The sequence below is a fragment of the Thalassophryne amazonica genome, chromosome 11 (genome assembly GCF_902500255.1).
Source record: "Thalassophryne amazonica chromosome 11, fThaAma1.1, whole genome shotgun sequence".
NCBI classification, from domain to species: domain Eukaryota; kingdom Metazoa; phylum Chordata; class Actinopteri; order Batrachoidiformes; family Batrachoididae; genus Thalassophryne; species Thalassophryne amazonica.
In genome coordinates, this window is record NC_047113.1 from 28,685,703 (window position 1) to 28,701,584 (window position 15,882).

The following is a 15,882-nucleotide window of genomic DNA, read 5'->3' on the forward strand; positions in this document are numbered from 1 at the left end:
AGTAGTACGGTGGACAGTCCACCAGATTGAAGCCATAGTAACTTATAGCAACAATGACCATCAACGTGTGAGCTGGGGGTTGCCCTGATAAAATATGACCCCATTTTCATCTTTATTGGTGATCTGGTCTTGTAGCCTCATGCAGTTGCCTCAGCAACCTGGCATAGTACTCTATGTTTATGATTTGGGCCTTTGGATGGTAGTCTACAAGTATAAAACCCTCTGAGACCAGTGAGGGTAATACCTTCCCTGCAGATGAAACAAACTGAGACTTCTTTGTGGATGGTGATGATTCTTTTTAAACTGCATAGATTGTTTCTTTGTCTCAGACTTAGAGTGATAAACCCAGCACACAACCCAAGTCAAGAAACATTTGATGAAATTAGCTGACCATGCATCAATCAATCAATCAATCAACTTTTTTCTTATATAGCGCCAAATCACAACAAACAGGTGCCCCAAGGCGCTCCATATTGTAAGGCAAGGCCATACAATAATTATGAAAAACCCCAACGGTCAAAACGACCCCCTATGAGCAAGCACTTGGCCACAGTGGGAAGGAAAAACTCCCTTTTAACAGGAAGAAACCTCCAGCAGAACCAGGCTCAGGGAGGGGCAGGCTTCTGCTGAGACTGGTTGGGGCTGAGGGAAAGAACCAGGAAAAAGACATGCCGAGAAGGGGGGCAGAGATCGATCACTAATGATTAAATGCAGAGTGATGCATACAGAGCAAAAAGAGAAAGAAACAGTGCATCATGGGAACCCCCCCACAGTCTACGTCTAAAGCAACATAACCAAGGGATGGTCCAGGGTCACCCGATCCAGCCCTAACTATAAGCCTTAGCGAAAAGGAAAGTTTTAAGCCTAATCTTAAAAGTAGAGAGGGTATCTGTCTCCCTGATCTGAATTGGGAGCTGGTTCCACAGGAGAGGAGCCTGAAAGCTGAAGGCTCTGCCTCCCATTCTACTCTTACAAACCCTAGGAACTACAAGTAAGCCCGCAGTCTGAGAGTGAAGCGCTCTAATGGGGTAATATGATACTACGAGGTCCCTAAGATAAGATGGGACCTGATTATTCAAAACCTTATAAGTAAGAAGAAGAATTTTAAATTCTATTCTAGAATTAACAGGAAGCCAATGAAGAGAGGCCAACACGGGTGAGATATGCTCTCTCCTGCTAGTCCCCGTCAGTACTCTAGCTGCAGCATTCTGAACCAACTGAAGGCTTTTTAGGGAACTTTTAGGACAACCTGATAATAATGAATTACAATAGTCCAGCCTAGAGGAAATAAATGCATGAATTAGTTTTTTCAGCATCACTCTGAGACAAGACCTTTCTGATTTTAGAGATATTGCGTAAATGCAAAAAGGCAGTCCTACATATTTGTTTAATATGCGCTTTGAATGACATATCCTGATCAAAAATGACTCCAAGATTTCTCACAGTATTACTAGAGATCAGGGAAATGCCATCCAGAGTAACGATCTGGTTAGACACCATGCTTCTAAGATTTGTGGGGCCAAGTACAATAACTTCAGTTTTATCTGAGTTTAAAAGCAGGAAATTAGAGGTCATCCATGTCTTTATGTCTGTAAGACAATCCTGCAGTTTAGCTAATTGGTGTGTATCCTCTGGCTTCATGGGTAGATAAAGCTGGGTATCATCTGCGTAACAATGAAAATTTAAGCAATACCGTCTAATAATACTGCCTAAGGGAAGCATGTATAAAGTGAATAAAATTGGTCCTAGCACAGAACCTTGTGGAACTCCATAATTAACTTTAGTCTGTGAAGAAGATTCCCCATTTACATGAACAAACTGTAATCTATTAGACAAATATGATTCAAACCACCGCAGCGCAGTGCCTTTAATACCTATGACATGCTCTAATCTCTGTAATAAAATTTTATGGTCAACAGTATCAAAAGCAGCACTGAGGTCCAACAGAACAAGCACAGAGATAAGTCCACTGTCCGAAGCCATAAGAAGATCATTTGTAACCTTCACTAATGCTGTTTCTGTACTATGATGAATTCTAAAACCTGACTGAAACTCTTCAAATAGACCATTCCTCTGCAGGTGATCAGTTAGCTGTTTTACAACTACCCTCTCAAGAATCTTTGAGAGAAAAGGAAGGTTGGAGATTGGCCTATAATTAGCTAAGATAGCTGGGTCAAGTGATGGCTTTTTAAGTAATGGTTTAATTACTGCCACCTTAAAGGCCTGTGGTACATAACCAACTAACAAAGATAGATTGATCATATTTAAGATTGAAGCATTAAATAATGGTAGGACTTCCTTGAGCAGCCTGGCAGGAATGGGGTCTAATAAACAGTTGATGTTTGGATGAAGTAACTAATGAAAATAACTCAGACAGAACAATCGGAGAGAAAGAGTCTAAACCAAATACCGGCATCACTGAAAGCAGCCAAAGATAATGATACATCTTTGGGATGGTTATGAGTAATTTTTTCTCTAATAGTCAAAATTTTGTTAGCAAAGAAAGGCATGAAGTCATTACTAGTTTAAAGTTAATGGAATACTCAGCTCAATAGAGCTCTGACTCTTTGTCAGCTGGCTACAGTGCTGAAAAGAAACCTGGGTTGTTCTTATGGTCTTCAATAGTGATGAGTAGAAAGATGTCCTAGCTTTATGGAGGGCTTTTTTTATAGAGCAACAAACTCTTTTTCCAGCTAGTGAAGATCTTCTAAATTAGTGAGACGCCATTTCCTCTCCAACTTACGGGTTCTCTGCTTTAAGCTACGAGTTTGTGAGTTTACCACGGAGTCAGACACTTCTGATTTAAAGCTCTCTTTTTCAGAGGAGCTACAGCATCCAAAGTTGTCTTCAATGAGGATGGTAAACTATGACGGATACTCTAACTCCCGTACAGAGTTTAGGTAGCTACTCTGCTCTGTGTTGGTATATGACATTAGAGAACTAAAGAAGGAATCATATCCTTAAACCTAGTTAACAGCGCTTTTCTGAAAGACTTCTAGTGTATGAAACTTATTCCCACTGCGGGTAGTCCATCAGGTAAATGTAAATGTTATTAAAAAAATGATCAACAGAAGGGAGTTTTCAGGGAATACTGTTAGTCTTCTATTCCATACCATAAGTCAGAACAAGATCTAAAATATGATTAAAGTGGTGGGTGGACTCATTTAACTTTTTGAGCAAAGCGATAGAGTCTAATATGATTAAAGGCAGTGTTTGAGGCTGTCATTCTCAGCATCTGTGTGGATGTTAAAATCGCCCACTATAATTATCTTATCTGAGCTAAGCACTAAGTCAGACAAAGGTCTGAAAATTCACGAGAAACTCACAGTACGACCAGGTGGACGATAGATAATAACAAAATAAAACTGTTTTTTGGGGACTTCCAATTTGGATGGACAAGACTAAGAGACAAGCTTTCAAATGAATTAAGCTCTGTCTAGGTTTTGATTAATAATAAGCTGGAATGGAAGATTGCTGCTAATCCTCCGCCCCGGCCCGTGCTACGAACATTCTGACAGTTAGTGTGACTCGGGGGTGTTGACCTCATTTAAACTAACATATTCATCCTGCTGTAACCAGGTTTCTGTTAGGCAGAATAATCAATACGTTGATCATTATTATTCATTTACCAACAGGACTTAGAAGAGAGAGACCTAATGTTTAATAGACCACATTTAACTGTTTTAGTCTGTGGTGCAATTGAAGGTGCTATATTATTTTTTCTTTTTGAATTTTATGCTTAAATAGATTTTGCTGGTTATTGGTAGTCTGGGAGCAGGCACCGTCTCTACGGGGATGGGGTAATGAGTGGGATAGCAGGGGGAGAGAAGCTGCAGAGAGGTGTATAAGACCACAGCTCTGCCTCCTGGTCCCAACGCTGGACAGTCACAGTTTGGAGGATCCAAAAAAATTGGCCAGATTTCTAGAAATGAGAGCTGCTCCCTCTAACAGTGGGATGGATGCCGTCTCTCCTAACAAGACCAGGTTTCCCCAGAAGCTTTGCCAATTATCAATGAAGCCCACCTCATTTTTGGACACCACTCAGACAGCCAGCAATTCAAGGAGAACATGCGGCTAAACATGTCACTCCCGGTCTGATTGGGGAGGGGGCCCAGAGAAAACAACAGAGTCCGACATTGTTTTTGCAAAGTTACACACCGATTTAATGTTAATTTAGTGACCTCCGATTGGCGTAACCGAGTGTCATTACTGCCGACGTGAATTACAATCTTACCAAATTTACGCTTAGCCTTAGCCAGCATTTCAATTTCCCTTCAATGTCGCCTGCTCTGGCCCCCGGAAGACAACTGACTATGGTTGCTGGTGTCGCTAACTTCACATTTTCTCAAACAGAGTTGCCAATAACCAGAGTTTGATCCTCGGCGAGTGTACGTCGAGTGGGGAAAACGGTTAGAGATGTGAACTGTGTTGACGGTGTACACGGGGCTTCTGTTTAGGGCTACGCTTCCTCCTCCAGTCACCCCGTCAGCTGCTTTCCCGACTGCACGGGATCTGCCAGGGGGGGAACTAACGGCGGCTAAGCTACCTTGGTCCGCACGCGACTACAGGGGCCTGGCTAGCTGTTAGAATTTTCCACGGTGCGGAGCCGAGCCTCCAATCGCCAGCCCTGGCCTCCAAAGCTACGAATAGCTGCCACTTATTACAAGTACCGTTACTGCTAAAGGAGCCGAGGAATAACTAAACATTTCACACCCAGAGCAGAAAAGTACGGGAGAGACAGGAGAAGCCGCCATGCTAAATTGGCTAAGAGCTAGTAGCTGCGCTAAGCTAGCGGATTCCTAAAAACACACAAAGTGAATAATGTGCAAATAATCCAGAGGTGATTCAGCAGAAGGAGTGCCCCAATCAAGGCACCAAACAGGCCATGAAGCAGCACAGGCAACGCACGACAACGGTGCTAAAATAAAATAAAAATAAAAAAAATAAAAAAATAAAAACGAAAGCGTTAGCAAGCTAGTTAGCTTGCCAACGCTAATGAAAGTTAGCTGATAAAAGTGCTCCGTCGCGATGTTTCGACCGTTAGAGGTCTTCCTTAGGCGTTGGAGCACAGTAAAAAAGTAAAAAAAAAAAGGTAAAAAAGTAAAAAAGTCTTGAAAAAGACTGTTAGTTCAAGTCCAAAGCAGCAGGTAGCAGTCTCTGTGTAAACAGTCCCAACAGAGAGCCAAAATTCTGATCAGAATGTTTCATGTTCTTCCTTGACAGTAGGAGCCCGGTGCACCAACCATATACGTAGAATACATCTTTGACTTTAGAAGACCTATATGCCAAATATTCGCATCATGGCAAGAGATCACAGTAACATTATTTTCCTGATAGTCAATTTCCTGTTGTTTCTTCACCAAAAATGGATTAGTTGAAAAACAGTATTAAAATAAATACACAATAATTTTCATTGATCTGGCATTAATCCATCAAAGTCAGCCATCAAACCATTCAGCCTCTTTGCTTATTTTTGAGAGATGCATATGAAATCATAGTAAAAAAAAAAAATGGGTAGGAGGAGTTCAAAAGTGATCCTTGAGGAACCCCTATTCAGTTTTGGGAGAAAAACGCCCACTCAAGTTCTAACGTCTGCCTACAGGAGCAGTACTGCATGTCATAGTTAAAAACAGCACTAGGGTGTACCAACATATACAGTTGTATGCAAAGGTTCGGGCACCCCTAATAATTTTCAGGAATTTCCTTTATAAATCATTGGTTGTCTGGATCAGAAATTTCAGTTAAATATATCATATAGCCAACGAACACACTGATGTTTGAGAAGGGAAATGAAGTTTCTGGTATTTACAGAAAGCGTGCAATAATTATTTAAACAAAACTGGACAGGTGCATAAATTTGGGAACCCTTGTCATTTTATTGATTTGAATCCATCCATCCATCCATCCATTTTCTTCCGCTTTATCCAGAGTTGGGTCGCGGGGGCAGCAGCTCAAGCAAAGCCGCCCAGACCTCCCGATCCACACACACCTCCTCCAGCTCCTCCGGGAGAACCCCAAGGCGTTCCCAAGCCAGCCGAGAGATATAGTCCCTCCAGCATGTCCTGGGTCTTCCCCGGGGCCTCCTTCCAGTGGGCCGTGCCCGGAGCACCTCTCCAGCGAGGCGTCCAGGGGGCATCCGGAAAAGATGCCCGAGCCACATCAACTGACTCCTTTCGACGTGGAGGAGCAGCGGCTCGACTCCGAGCTCCTCCCGAGTGACCGAGCTCCTCACCCTATCTCTAAGGGAGCGCCCAGCCACCCTGCGGAAGAAACTCATCTCGGCCGCTTGTACTCGCGATCTCGTTCTTTCGGTCATGAGCCAAATCTCATGACCATAGGTGAGGATTGGAACGTAGATCGATCGGTAAATCGAGAGCTTTGCCCCCCTACTCAGCTCTCTCTTCACCACGACGGTCCGATACAGCGACCGCATCACTGCAGATGCTGCACCGATCCGTCTATCGATCTCACGCTCCATCCGTCCCTCACTCGTGAAGAAGACCCCGAGATACTTAAACTCCTCCACTTGAGGCAAGGACACTCCACCGACCTGAAGAGGGCAAAGCACCTTTTTCCGGTCGAGAACCATAGCCTCGGATTTGGAGGTGCTGATTTTCATCCCGGACGCTTCACACTCGGCTGCAAACCGCCCCAGTGCACGCTGAAGGTCCTGATTTGACGAAGCCAACAGAACCACATCGTCCGCAAACAGCAGAGACGAGATTCTGTGGTTCCCAAACCAGACCCCCTCTACACCCTGGCTGTGCCTAGAAATTCTGTCCATAAAAATAATGAACAGAACCGGTGACAAAGGGCAGCCCTGGCGGAGGCCAACGTGCACTGGAAACAGGTTTGACTTACTACCGGCAATGCGAACCAAGCTCCTGCTGCGGTCGTACAGGGACCGGATAGCCCTTAGCAAAGGACCCCGGACCCCGTACTCCCGGAGCACTCCCCACAGGGTGCGCCGAGGGACACGGTCGAATGCCTTCTCCAGATCCACAAAACACATATGGACTGGTTGGGCAAACTCCCATGAATCCTCGAGCACCCTATGGAGTGTGTAGAGCTGGTCCAGTGTGCTGCGACCAGGACAAAAACCACACTGCTCCTCCTGAATCCGAGGTTCAACCATCGGTCGAATTCTCCTCTCCAGTACTCTGGAATAGACCTTACCGGGGAGGCTGAGGAGTGTGATCCCCCTATAGTTGGAACACACCCTCCGGTCCCCCTTCTTAAACAGAGGGACCACCACCCCGGTCTGCCAATCCAGAGGCACTGTCCCCGATCGCCACGCGATGTTGCAGAGGCGTGTCAGCCAAGACAGCCCCACAACATCCAGAGACTTAAGGTACTCAGGACGGATTTCATCCACCCCAGGAGCCTTGCCACCGGAGCTTTCTAACCACCTCTGTGACTTCGGCCTGGGTAATGGATGAGTCCGCCTCCGAGTCCCCAGTCTCTGCTTCCTCTTCGGAAGACGTGACGATGGGATTGAGGAGATCCTCGAAGTACTCCTTCCACCACCCGACAACATCCCCAGTCAGGGTCAACAGCTCCCCACCCACACCGTAAACAGTGCTGGTGGAGAGCTGCTTCCGTCTCCTGAGGCGTCGGACGGTTTGCCAGAATCTCTTCGAGGCCGACTGATAGTCCTCCTCCATAGCCTCCCCGAACTCCTCCCAGACCCGGGTTTTTGCCTCTGCGACCGCACGGGCTGCGGCACGCTTGATCTGCCGGTACCTGTCAGCTGCCTCTGGGGTCCCACCTACCAACAAAGATAAGTAGGACTCCTTCTTCAGCTTGATGGCATCCCTTACTTCTGGTGTCCACCACCGGGTTCGGGGATTGCCGCCACGACAGGCACCAGAGACCTTGCGACCACAGCTACGAGCAGCCGCATCGACAATGGAGGTGGAGAACATGGTCCACTCGGACTCCATGTCTCCAACCTCCCCTGGGATCTGGGAGAAGCTCTCCCGGAGGTGGGAGTTGAAGACCTCGCTGACAGAGGGTTCCGCCAGTCGTTCCCAGCAGACCCTCACGATACGTTTGGGCCTGCCAGGTCTTACCGGCTTCCTACCCTCCCAGCGGATCCAACTCACCACCAGGTGGTGATCAGTCGACAGCTCTGCCCCTCTCTTCACTCGAGTGTCCGAGACACGTGGCCGAAGGTCAGATGATACCACTACAAAGTCGATCATCGTCCTCCGACTCAGGGTGTCCTGGTGCCACGGGCACTTATGGACACCCTTGTGCTCGAACATGGTGTTCGTGATGGACTGTGACTAGCCCAGAAGTCCAACAACTGAACACCACTCGGGTTCAGATCGGGGAGGCCGTGCTTCCCGATCACCCCCTCCAGGTCTCACTGTCGCCGCGCACGTGGGCATTGAAATCCCCCAGGAGAACAATGGAGTCCCCAGTCAGAGCACTATCTAGTACCCCTCCCAGGGACTCCAGGAAGGTCGGGTACTCTGCACTGCTGCTCGGCCCGTAGGCCGAGACAACGGTGAGAGACCTGTCCCCAACCCGAAGGCATAGGGACGCGACCCTCTCGTTCACCGGAGTGAACTCCAACACTTGGCGACTGAGCTGGGGAGCAATAAGCAATGCGACCCCAGCTCTCCGCCTCTCCCCGTGGGCGACGCCAGAAAAATGAAGCGTCCAGCCCCTCTCCAGCAGTTGGGTACCAGAGCCCAAGCTGTGCGTGGAGGTGAGCCCGACTGTCTCTAGTGGGTATCTCTCAACCTCCCACACAAGCTCAGGCTCCTTCCCCCCTAGCGAGGTGACATTCCACGTCCCAACAGCCAGGGGCTGTGAGCATGGACCGGGCCGCCGGGGCACCCGCCCTCGACCGCCACCCAATCCTCTCTGCACCCGACCCCCATGGCCCCCTCTGCAGGTGGTGAACCCACAGGAGGGCGGGCCCACTTCACTCTTTCGGGCTGAGCCCGGCTGGGCCCCATGAGCTAAGGCCCAACCACCAGGCGCTCGCGCGGGAGCCCCAACCCCAGGCCTGGCTCCAGGGTGGGACCCCGGCTCCGCCATACCGGGCGACGTCACGGTCCTTGATCTTTTACTGGTCATGGAGGTTCTGAACTGCCCTTAGTCTGATCCCTCACCTAGGACCTGTTTGCCTTGGGAGACCCTACAGGGAGCACAAAGCCCCCGACAACATAGCTCCTAGGATCATCCGGGTACGCAAACTCCCCCACCACGATAAGGTGGCAGCTAGAGGGGGAGGGATTTGAATACATTTAGCACTAATTATTGGAACACAAAATTGGTTTGGTAAGCTCATTGACCCTTGACTTCCTTACACAGATGAATCCAGTCATGAGAAAGGGTATTTAAGGTGGCCATTTGTAAATGTTTCCCCTCTTTGCATCTCTTCAAATGAGTGGCAACATGGGAGCCTCTAAACAACTCTCAAATGACCTGAAAACAAAGATTGTTCAACATCATGGTTTTGGAGAAGGACACAAAAAGCTATCTCAGAGATTTCAGCTGTCACTTTCCACTGTGAGGAACATAGTGAGTTACTGGAAGACCACAAGCACAGTACTAGTTAAGGCCTGAAGTGCAGGTCAAGAAAAATCTCAGCTAAGCTGAAACGAAGGATGGTGAGAAGAGCCATAGTCAACCCACAGATCTGCTCCAAAGACATACAACATGGTCTTGCTGCAGATAGTATCTTTGTGCATCGTTCAACTATACAGCGCACTTTACACAAAGAGATGCTGTATGATGCTATAATGCAAAGGAATCCTTTTCTGTGTACACGCCACAAATAGAGTCGCTTGAGGTATGCTAATGCACATTTGGACAAGCCAGCTTCATTTTGGAATAAGGTGCTGTGGACTGATGAAACTAAAATTGAGTTATTTGGCCATAACAAAGGGCAGTATGCATGCCTGAAAAAGAACACAGCATTCCAAGAAAAACGCTTGCTACCTACAGTAAAAATTGGAGGTGGTTTCATCATGCTGTGTGGCTGTATGGCCAGTGCAGGTGCTGGGAATCTTGTTAAAGTTGAGGGTCACATGGATTTCAGTCAGTATCAGCAGATTCTTGAGAACAATGTTCATGACTCAGTGACAAAGTTGAAGTTATGCCGTGGCTGGATCTTTCAACAAGACAACGACCCTAAACACTGCTCAAAATCTGCTAAGGCATTCATGCAGAGGAACAAGTACGTTCTGGAATGGCCATCTCAGTCCCCAGACCTGAATATTATTGAAAATCTGTGTTGTGTCCATGCTCGGAAACCAACAAACCTGACTGAACTGGAGATGTTTTGTAAAGAAGAGTGGTCCAAAATACCTTCAACCAGAATCCAGACTCTCATTGGAAGCTATAGGAAGCGTTTAGATGCTGTTATTTCTGCAAAAGGAGGATCTACTAAATATTGATGTATTTTTTTCTGTTGGGGTGCCCAAATTTATGCACCTGCCTAATTTTGTTTAAAGAATTATTGCACACTTTCTGTAAATCCTATAAACTTCATTTCACTTTTCAGATATCACCGTGTTTGTCTGCTGTATGATATATTTAACTGAAATTGCTGATCCAAACAACCAATGATTTATAAAGGAAAATCATGGAAATCATCAGGGGTGCCCAAACTTTTACATACAACTGTATTTTATATATTTTTTTATTTGATATATTTTTTATATATTTTACTACAGTGTAAAAATGGATATTGCTTGAAAATGCAACTTCCAAAACTACCTACCACTGTGTCTGTATGTGTGTGTGTTTCATTTTATTGCTCCACTGCTTCTGGACTGCCTGCAACAAATTCACGTGCTCCAGTCTCCAGACTCCCTTGAGTATTTCAGAACCAATAATTTTAACTTGCCTGTTTTTTCACTTCCTACCAATCACCCTGTGCTACCCCAACAGAAAACGCCAACATGCACTTAATCAAAAGTTTTCTGTTCAGATTTCCCATCTTGCAAGAGTTTCTTGAGCAAACACAAAATCACGTATTCAAGAAAGCTGCCAGAGCTGTAGGTGCATGAGTAAAGATCCATCCAGGCCATCAAGAACTGTCATTAATAGTTAAGCAGTGCCATTGAGAATTTATGAGCTTGTCAAAACTGGCATTATGTTCATGCAAAATCTACTAGAGGTCTGTAAATATGTAAGCTGTGTTGCCCAAGAGCTTGCTGTTTTCATCACCTTCTTAATGTCCTTCACGCCACATAGTTTCACTTCCCAGTAGTCTAGTCATCAGTGAAATCTGTTTTTTTCTTTTTCCCCCAAGCATCTGCTGTGTTCTATATTCCTCCTTTCTGATCTCCTCCCCTTGTCCTCTTTCTTCCCGCCCTCCTCTCATCTTAACAACTCACCTTCTCACTCTAGTTTGTCTTCTTTTCATTTCTTCACCCATACGCTCTTGTTAGGCACATTATATGCATCAAGTCAAAGAGAACATAAAGAAAATGGTAGGATGTGCTGTTATTGCTTTGAGTCCAGCTCTTTTGCATCTTTAGTATAATTTTATAATCTAATTTTGATTTATTTTGTATTAAGCTCCTTTCTAAATGTGTATCTATCAATTTTATATCATATAATGAAAGCCAGACATAATACATGGTATACTGAAAATTAATGTCTTCAATATGTTTAAATCAATTTATTGTGGCTATCTATTGGAAACAAATCTCAAATTAATTAATCCATACAGTACACAGAAGCTGAAATTATGCTGTCTGTATTATGGCCAAGCATGATTATAAAGTTAAATTAATTAAGACAACACAAGCAAATGTAGAGGGCATTTCCAAACAAACAAAAACACCTGTATCAAATCAGCATCAACAACAGGTAGTTGCATCAAATTCAGAAAACAACTGCAAACCTACAGAACACAAAAAATATAACTGACAGCACATGCAACAATTTATAGCTGCTGCATTTGTTTGTGTTTTCGGTGTTTGCAAGCTTTTTCTCAATTTGCATGCTGCTTTTTTATGAAGCTCCTTGATACAAGTGTTTTTTTTGTTTGTGTTTTCTATAGATAGATAGATAGATAGATCAATCTTTACTACATCCGCCAAGGAAGTAATAAAATCTTCAGTGTTTATTTATTTGTCTGCCTCTTGGCAATATTATGTCAAAATTACTGCATGGAGTTTGATGAAATTTTTTTGCCACAGATAGATATTAGGCCATGGAAGACTCTTATAGGCTTTGAAAGATTACATCAAAACTACTTCACGGATTCTCACCAAATTTGCACCACAGATAGATGTTAGAGCATGGGAGACTCCACTGAATTTCAGAAGTCATTCAGATCCAGATCTGGATTCTGGATCAAGATTTCACTTTATATAGACTTTGAAGTTTTACATCAAAACTACTTCATGGATTCATACCAAATTTCCACCACAGATAGATATTGAGCCACTGAAAACTCCACTGAATTTTGGAGGTGATCTGGATCCGGATTGGCAGCCATCAGAAATCTTGGATTGCTCTTGTTGTCGTTGTCGTTAGACATTGAAAGGCAATTTAGCAGGTCTTTGTTCTCAAATAAGCAGTATAAGACACACACAAAACAATATATGGCATGTATACAAAATAGAATAAAATTAGACTAAAAACGTATGTGTTAGTGTTGTTTTAAGTTGGAAGTGTTGTGGCCTCTCTCAGCCACCATACATACATGGTCTTAAAACCAGCAAGAAAGTTACAACATTATTTGGTTAATATGATGCAACCTCTCATGAAGCAAGGGGGTTACCTATTTTGATGGTTTTATTCTTTAGATTTATGTTCCAGCCTATAATGCTTAAACAGGTCACAGTGAGGATTAATTGTTTGCAAGTTAATGACATAATTGAAGCATTATATTGCTGTTAATTGCACTATTACCATTCTCACTGTGGTCCTGAAGGTGAAGGGCTGAATTAAAAAATTTTTTGACAGCTTTTTATCACTAAGCAATACGATAATGTTGAGCATTTTTGCCTTGCAGTGAAACAGCTTTGCCTAACTTGTTCTGGTCTTCATAACCAACCAGATCTAGGTATTTTCTACAATATTTAAACACCCATTTCTCACTAAAAGATGGATGGATGGCTTCCGTCTCTACTGATATGTATCTTTAATGTAGAAATTTTAAAAAATAGAGGGCAAAGGAAATAAAATGTTCCACATTGAATGATCAGATGGAACATACTCCTAGGTACTGATCAACCTATGTTGATGTTCCAAATAAGCTATTGTGCATGTTCATTCTAGGTTTTGGTTACTGCCAAAAACATGATGGACTGATATGATCCCACTATTTGAAAATACTGCACTTGCTTGTGTCACACATATCAGCAATTTGACTTTCACACATGAGGAAACCTTTTATCTCAGCTATCAGTTCCAGCATTGGATATTTCAGTGATTGGCCCCAAAGAGGGACCTGCAATTATAAATCAAAACAAGGTGACATTGTGACTGATATGCTCCATCGGAGATTTAGTGTTTTATGGAAGAATTGTTCAGTGTTGCCTCATTTTCCTTCATTTTTCTCAACCTACTGCTGCCTAAAGCTTGTTTCCTTGACATGTTATTTCCTCTCCCATGCTTCTCTCTCAGTTTATGTCACTCTCGCCCCTCTTTCTCGTGGTCCTCCCATGTCTTGCTCACTTCTCTCCAGCTGCCTTCAGCATTACTTTCCTGAGATTGTAGGCAATTTTTGCATTGCTGTATGTAAAGGGAATATTTACTTTATATACAGAGACAGATTATAGCACTTTTTTTTTTGTTTCATAATAACTTTTGGACATTGTATAAAACTCAAAATCACAAGAAATTGAGCCAATATGAAAAATGTAAAAACAACAAAAACAGATCCTTACATTTAGCCTAACCTACCTGAAGTAACTGTTTTAGGGCACCAGTGATCCCCCTTGGCCCTTCTCCTGTCAGTAGAAACATTTCCACCATGTGAAGGGCAGGAGCTGGGTTTGGTTATCAGAGGCTAAACATACTTGACGTAGTGGGAGGTTATCTCCACAACCATCCATGGTAGTGATATATAAGGATCCTCTATACCACTTCATCATGAAGCTGTATAACTGGTGATGCAAGAGGCAGAAGTTGCACTATGCATAGTTTCTCCAACCACAATCACCTTCTTCTTCTTCTTCTTTTGGCTGCTCGTGTTAATGGTCATCACAGCCGATCAATCATTTCCATCTCACCCTTCCTCTGAATCCTCCTCTGTCACACCAACCACTTGCATGTCCTCCTTCAGCACATCCATAAACCTCCTCTTTGGCCTCACTCTTCTCCTCTTGCCTGGTGGCTTCATCCTCAGCATCCTTCTCTCTATATACAGTGGGGCAAAAAAGCATTTAGTCAGTCCCTAATTGTGCAAGTTCTCCTACTTAGAAAGACGAGAGAGATCTGTAATTTTCATCATAGGTACACTTCAACTATGAGAGACAAAATGAGGAAAAAAAATCCAGGAAATCACATTGTAGGATTTTTAAAGAATTTATTTGTTCTTATATTTATATATTTATATTTATTTGTACTTATATTTTCCACCATATTTAAGTTATGGTGGAAAATAAGTATTTGGTCAATAACAAAGTTCAACTCAGTACAGACGTTTGACCTCTGTCATTGTCAACAAAGATTATGTTACAAACGTCTTAAGTCTTCACCAGGTTTGCACACACTGTAGCTGGTATTTTGGCCCATTCCTCCATGCAGATCTCCTCTATAGCAGTGATGTTTTGGGGCTGTGGCTGGGCAACATGGACTTTCAACTTCCTCAACAAATTTTCTATGGGGTTGAGGTCTGAAGACTGGCTTGGCCACTCCAGGACCTTGATAATGCTTTTTACGGACTCTCCTCCTTCGTTGCCGGAGCAGTGTGTTTGGGATCATTGTCATGCTGGAAGACCCAGTCACGTTGCATCTTCAATGCTCTCAGTCAGTGGTCTCCAAACTATTCCAGAAAGGGCTGAGAGGGTGCACGTTTTCTTTGCAGCCACTGACTTCAGCAGGTGATTTCACTGATTAACATCACTTGGAGCAGGTGGGATGAGTTCATCAGTTCATACATGGCCCTGTTAATTCTTCCCTTAACACAGATCAGTCGTCCTGTCCCCTTTGCAGAAAAACAGCCCCAAAGCCTGATGTTTCCACCCCCATGCTTCACAGTAGGTATGGTGTTCTTGGAATGCAACTCAGCATTCTTCTTTCTCCAAAAATGATGAGTTGAGTTTTTACCAAAATGTTCTATTTTGGTTTCATTTGACCACATGATAGTCCCCCAATCCTCTTCTGGATTATCCATATGCTCTCTGGCAAACTTCAGACGGGCCTGGACATGTACTGGCTTAAGCAGGGGGACACATCTGGTACTGCAGGATTTGAGTCCCTCTCTGCGTAATGTGTAGCCTTTGTTACTTTGGTCCCAGCTCTCTGCAGGTCATTCATCAGGTCCCTCCATGTAGTTCTGGGTTTTCTGTTCACCGTTCTCATCATCATTTTGACCCCACGGGATGACATCTTGCGTGGAGCCCCAGATTGAGGGAGATTATCATTGGTATTGTATGTCTTCCATTTTCAGAAAATTGCTCCCACAGTTGATTTATTCACACCAACCTGCTTGACTATTGTAGATTCACTCTTCCCAGCCTGGTGTGCATCTACAATTTTCTTCCTGGTGTCCATCAACAGCTCTTTGGTCTTGGCCATGGTTGAGTTTGGATTCTGACTGTTTGAGGGTGTGGATTGGTGTCTTTTATACAGATAACGAGTTCCAACAGGTGCCATTAATACAGGTAACAGGTGGAGGACAGAAGAGCTTCTTAAAGAAGAAGTTACAGGACTGTGAGAGCCAGAAATCTTGCTTGT

The 15,882-nt window shown here is 44.2% G+C and overlaps 1 protein-coding gene across 2 annotated transcripts in view; it reads left to right on the top strand.

Annotated features, from left to right (window-relative positions):
* Window positions 1-15,882, top strand: part of LOC117519806 (dedicator of cytokinesis protein 2-like) — a 406,014-nt gene that overhangs the window by 69,649 nt on the left and 320,483 nt on the right. The gene's annotated exons all lie outside the window — the stretch shown is intronic.